At 41.7% G+C, this 6,357-nt stretch overlaps 1 non-coding gene across 1 annotated transcript; it reads right to left on the bottom strand.

Moving 5' to 3' along the window:
• Positions 1 to 440: 440 nt before the first annotated feature.
• On the bottom strand, positions 441 to 513 carry TRNAK-UUU (transfer RNA lysine (anticodon UUU)). The gene has a single exon. It is a non-coding gene; the product is annotated as a tRNA-Lys (tRNA).
• Positions 514 to 6,357: the final 5,844 nt, after the last annotated feature.

The raw sequence follows: 6,357 nt of genomic DNA, 5'->3' as shown, positions 1-6,357 counted from the left end.
TTTTAGGTCTTTGTTATAAGAGGCACCACCAGAAGCATCTGACTATTCCACCATCTTGGCCCTGGGTCTGAAGTTTGTTTTTAGAAACCTTCATCTCATTTGGAAGAACTGGGCTGCCTCAACTTTTGCTGACCCCTTGTGGGCAGTGTAGAACTGCTCCATAGTGTTTTCTAGGCTTTTACCTTTCAGAAGCAGATTACTAGGCCTGCCTTCTGAGGAACCTCTGGGTGGGTTCAGACCCCCAACCCTTTGGCTATTAATTAAGCATTTAACCCTCTGTCCGTTCTCTGTTCTCCCTGCTCTATTCTGACTCTTGTTGAGCAAAGAGCAGGAAGAGATGAGTCAGGACACCTATAGTAAATGTCTGGAAGAGTTCCTCTAAGGGGTAGTGGAATGTCAATAGGCTTCTAAGGGAAATAACTAGGGTAAAATGAGGATAACGCCTGAGCAAGGACTTGAACCCTGGACCCTCAGATTAAAAGTCTGATGCTCTACCAACTGAGCTACCCAGGCCTCTACATTCAACTTTTCTTGAGTACCTAATGGAGGTTTTAGGTAGGTCAGTTGGTTTTATGTTTCATGTCCTGGTTCCCAGATAGCTTCTTTGTAATTCTCCTGCCTGTGTAGAAGTTTCTGTTCCAAAAAGATGTCATAAGCACTAGGAGAATTTCCCTTCCTTCTGTCTTGTCTTCTGTCTCTTTAGACTTGCAGAAACAGACTTGGTCACCTAGACAAAGCTCTACCAGCTTTCAGAACACATTGCTACACCCAGAGGGTTTCATGCTCACCTGCATCTATTTTTCTTAAAGCAACATTCATGCTACTCTTTTTTGTATTCCTTTGCATTGTCTTGTATATTTTTCTTGCATCCTTGGAAGGCAGAGGAGAAAAGAGATAAAGGAGAGAAAAACTGAAGACCAAAGAGAATGTTCCATAATGGTGGGGCAAGCAAAGATGTATGGGTTTAGTCTTCTGCACCTCTTTGCTTGCTTTTCTTCTTGATGTCCTTCGTTACTATCTGTGAGCCACTTCTTTTCATTTTATTTCTCCTCCTCCTTCTCTTTGGTCTCCTTTTTCTCTTCCTCCTCAGGTCTTCATGTCATGAATAGTATTTGCTATTCAGATCCAAGTGAAAATGATAATTTTCTTGATGAATTAGTGTACATTAGTACATAGCATCCAGAATATGACCTAAGATAGTTTTGAGTTTTGACCCAAACCTGGAGAAAATACTGTACGAGGGATCTGGGAACAAATGGGGAAGTTTTGGAGTGAAGGAAATTTAACCTCTCTGAGGAGGAAAGACAGGGCAGGGAATGGGAAAGACTATTGTTACTTCTTCAAAATAACTTGGCACTTCCAAGAAACAGACTATGAGGAAATTGAGAGAATTTGTGATTACTTAACTTCAGGAATTTGTGGATTTCTCCTCTCTCCTACCCTACCAATATACAAGGCAGAGTTGGGGATGAGTTACACAAAATCATCTTGAATTGTTTTGTGGATCAATCCACAGGGAAACTAGGGAAAGACTTTTAAGCAAAATACCTTGGGGTTAGTTAGCATTTCAAGGAGACAAGCATCCCTCTAAGCTATTTTGGCCCCTTTCTCTACATTTGATGTAGACTGGAAGACACCAACCTGCACCTCACACATAGCGACCACTCTCGCAAGGAGATTTGGGACACACTACCTCATCCCACCTCTGTAATCAGGTGATTCTTTTACTTGTGGGTAAAGGATAAAGTATTTTAAAAGCTATGTTTTAAAAATCTTTGTTATAAATGCATTATAATAAAATATTTTCCTGGCATTAAAAGCAGACATTTCTGACAAAGGGAGCTCTTGTTTGAGCTTCCAGACTTTTCTCCCAGGAGCAACACCATATTATATTTGAGAAAAAAAATCTGAACATACCAGCTTCTGGCGATCTCTCTCTTCATGCTTCTCATCTGTATCCTTTTATGGCAGAGTTCAGTTCTTGGCTTATAATTCTCCACCAAAATGCATCATCATTATAAGTGACTTAGATGAGAGAACCCTGGAAATATGTCACTTCTGATTATCTCACAATCTCAGTTTACTAATTCTAAATTGTTTTCAGAGGCTTCAGATGACATTTGATTCCTTTTTTGAATGTTGCAAAAAACTGCCCTCAATTGCAAAGTTAAAAAAATTGAAAACAGAAAACTAATGTTCCCTTATCAACACTTTAACTTATTTGCTTGTACCATATCCTCACAGTATTGGCTGCATGGTCTAATGGATAATGTTTCCGATTCCAGATCTAGAAGACTGGGGGTTCAAGTCCTTCCATGGTTGTTTATTTCTTATTGCACAACAAGTAGAAGATTCTTGAATTGGCTTCCAGTGACTACTAATTCCTGAAGTGTTTCTAGAAGGGAGAATTGATATATGTGAAGTTTCTTCTGTCACAAAGCAATAATTAACATTAAAGAGGCTTTGGAAATCTAAAATGGGCTGAGCCTCTTTATTGTTAATTTAACATCAACGCATTCCTGCATCCCTCCATATTGGGAACTTACGAGTGTATATTTGGAATCCAGGTTGCTCTAGCCACAATATCAACCCCTGAGTTCAGCCACCCCAAAACTATCCTAATTGTGCTTCACAATATTCAGAGCCATATTAACACCTGCTCTATACGGCCAATATGATTTGGAATTGACTCGAAGGCAATGGGTTTGGTTTGGTTTTTTTTGAGGGGGGGGCTATCATTCTACCCATACACAAATGATTGCATATCTTTGTGGCTGACATCTGTCTAATGGTCTCTTCAAAGGAGACTTTTGCTTCCCTTTACTCCTCTCACATTCAAATGCTCTGATGAGCTGCCTTCTGGGTCAGCTGGGAGAAAAGTTCTGTTAGAAAAATGGAGTCCTCCCAAGTTAAAAGGGGACTTCATGTGATTCCTGTGAAATGGAAAAGATCCTTATTGGGACAGAAATTGGCAAAGAAGAGATACAAGTCATCTCACTTGGAGGTTGCTCCTTCTTAGGTCTACTAAGAAATTCCAAGAAGATAACAATAATCAGTATGAACTCCAGAGTCCAAGATCACTCTAGAGGTAAAGCTTATCCCTTGGTTTTCAATGAATACCTTTAAGGAGCTCCAGATCTTCAAACTACAATGCCCTGTCTTCAGGACTCACCCTACCTCTGTGCAGAGACTCACTTCTCTATAGCTACGTGCTTTACACAAATATCCAGATGAGAGACCTTTGTAACATTCTAGTCTCAAGAATCACCGTGCTTACCAAACACTAAGGTGAATTAAAAAAACCTTAAATTCGTAAGTATCCTGAATGAATAAAATCCCAGATTAAACTCCTTCTCTCCACTTTCCAATCCTATCCAATGCCCCTAAAGAAAAAGAAAACAACAACAAGTAATATCCACTCCTCCTTTCCCAAAGTGAAAGGACTTAGCATCTCCACAATCCAGAGACTTGGGGATGTTCCTAAAAATTTCCACATTTAAATTCCATTTTCAACATTTACCTCTCAACACTGTGCCATCCTCCTCATTGCTTAAGTCACTAATTTGCTCATCTATTTGACAGTAGGACAAAGAATAAGGTTGCTGTGCACATTGAATGAATAACTCTCAAATGATACTGCAAATCTGACTTTCCACATTTCAAGTATCGTTCTTCAGATTCCCATTGAGAACAAAGCAAGCATGTCAGTAGTAAAATGTGCTGTAAATATTCCCAGAGATGCTCTAGGAGGAAGCTGGGCTCCGTAGCCTTTTGTGTATGAGTGAGAAAGAATTATGGGAAAACTTAAAGCATCTACACCAGAACAGGGTCATGAATCCTAGATCCTCAGACTAGAGGCCTGGTGCACTGAGCTCTCCAGGACTTTGATGGGTTCGGTAAGAGTCTATTCAAACCAAAAAGGCTTGGCCACTGCTTGACCTTTCTTTTTCATTCTCTGCTTTGAATATTACGCCTAAATACACTAAAGCAAAGTTGCTGCAAATACAAGATATTCTAGCCCAAAGTCGTTTGGGGATTCTGTTTTTAAGCTTCACGTTGCTGTGCTAACACTTGGAATCCGCACAACGCGGCCTCCTTGTGGCTTTTCCCAAAGACTTCAATCTCAGCAACTGCTATTCCAGAAACACGGAAGCACAGGAGCGCATTCCAAAATCCTCGGCGATTTCACCTGGAGGTCGCGAAATTTTGGGCAAAACTAGTCGTATCTTTTTGTGAGACATACGCTTTGAAAGCACTTATTTTAGCCTGTCTCTTCCCGAAGGCCTGCAGAAAGCTTGATCACTTTCTGCCTCCGTGACGGGCCATATCCTATCCGTTTTTAGAGACTCATCTTCAAACCTTATTCCTCTTCTCTCTGCCATCTACCCCTCTGCTCAGTGTCCTCCCTTCCCCCGTCATAAATTTCGCCACTCTCTCCTATTCACTCCCTTCCTCTCGCCTACTCTTCTTCGCATTCCAATTCCCAGAGAGGAGTCTTTCTGATAAAGTAGTAACTTAATCTATAGATTTTGGGCACCCTTCTCTTTTTTTTTTTTTTTTTTTTTCCCCTTCCAGCCAAGAAGACTTGGATTTTTCTCTCTATCTGAATTAACAGTCGCACCACATCAGGAATTTGCGAGCTTCCCCAGTCGTAGGGAAAGTTTGTAAGGAGCGAATTTGTTATGAAGGTTGTGCCCATCCCATAATGCGCTTCTCTTGTGCTTCCTCATTAAGGAAATAATTAGGTCTAAATGATACGCTTTAATTACAGGAGCGTCCGTCCATCTTTCTTCTCTCTCAATAACAGAGCTACAACCTTGAGGAGGCAAAACCACGTTTCCAAACCCAGGTGTGGGGCGCAGCCCTATTGCAAGTAGCATGGCTGCACTAGTCGCTCTTCGCTGTTGTCTAATAAACACGTTGCCATGGAGCAGATCCTACTCCATGAAGAGCGGCTGGTGGGTTCGAACTGCTGACCATTATGATTAGCAGTTATAGCTCCTAACCACTGCGCCATCAGGGCTCCTGTTTCAGTCAAATGCTGTGAGTTAATTAACCTTTAGCCTTATTTCAGAAACCCTGGTGGCCTACTTGTTAAGAGCTACTTCTGCTAATCAAAAGGTAGGCAGTTTGAATCCACTAGGGGCTCCTTGGAAACCCTATGGGGCAGTTCTACTCTGTCCTATAGGGTCGCTTTAGTCGGTATCGACTCAATGGCAATGCTTTTTTTTTTTTTTAATTTTTGTTGGTAGTTTTATCTCCGCACCTGGATCCTCATTCCTTCCGAGCACTCACCCAACACATCTTTGTATTCCCCTGCACTATCTTTTGTGCCTTTCTGCAAGCTTCATAGGCACAAAAGAACTTTCCGAGAAGACAATCAGAAGACTATTCAGAATGTTCAATCCCGCGACTCTCCCTCATGGTGGACTGGGGCTGACTGACACTCTGCCATTTGACTGAAAGACCCCTTGAAGAAGCCAGTAACTGCCGGAAGATCTTAGAGTCTTTTGGTCCGGAATGAGTTTTCTTCCCCCCACCCCCACCCCCACCCCTTCTCCTGGCGTAGCTACGAGGTAGGGTCCAATCCAGGAACATAAGAATTGAACATAATGAATTTTGACTTGTGAAAACTCAACGTTTTAAAATGCCTGCAGATCATGCTGGAAATCAGTATCAAGAGTAGTCTCATTAAGACTGGCTGGCGGTGGGGTATAACTCAAGGGTAAAATGTGTGCCTAGCATGGGCGAGGCCCTGAGTTCAGTCCCCAGCCATCTCCATATATGTTTTCTTTCCTCACCGATTCACAGCTGAATATTGGTGATTTTTTTTTTGACACTTTCCCCGTTTTTCTTTTTGTGAATACCTTTTCTTGTGTTTTTCCAACTCACAGAAAGGAGAAATCATTTGATAATTACTGGGACCATGGTCCTTGACACTACTTGGGCTCCCAACCTGACTACTTAAGCACGATGAAGTCAGGAACAAACTGGAGTAAAAGAAGGTTCTCAGTCAGGATCCGCTGACCGTGAAGCAACAGTATTCCACCACATCAAAGAAGGCCTGTTCTCCTTTACTACAATTTCTCATATTTATTGAGGAGTAGAGAAGAAAAACTTAGATGGAAAGAGGGACGGAGAAATGACTGTTGGACAAATTCCTCCTGAATCTTCTTTTTTTCCCTCACCTGTACCTGTGTCAATTGACAGATAGCAAGTTCAGGAGAAAAGTTTCTTTCTGATTTTCTTTTCCCGATTCCTCCTACACTTCCACACCCACCCACACAATCTTGTTGAGCAAAAGTCAGTCCAATCACCAGTTTTGGAGATCTGTGATCCCAGCCACAGGCAGCTGTG

The sequence above is a fragment of the Elephas maximus genome, chromosome 1 (assembly GCF_024166365.1).
Source record: "Elephas maximus indicus isolate mEleMax1 chromosome 1, mEleMax1 primary haplotype, whole genome shotgun sequence".
NCBI classification, from domain to species: Eukaryota; Metazoa; Chordata; class Mammalia; order Proboscidea; family Elephantidae; genus Elephas; species Elephas maximus.
Note: the sequence above shows the minus strand (reverse complement) of the source record. Positions and strands in the feature narration are given on the sequence as shown.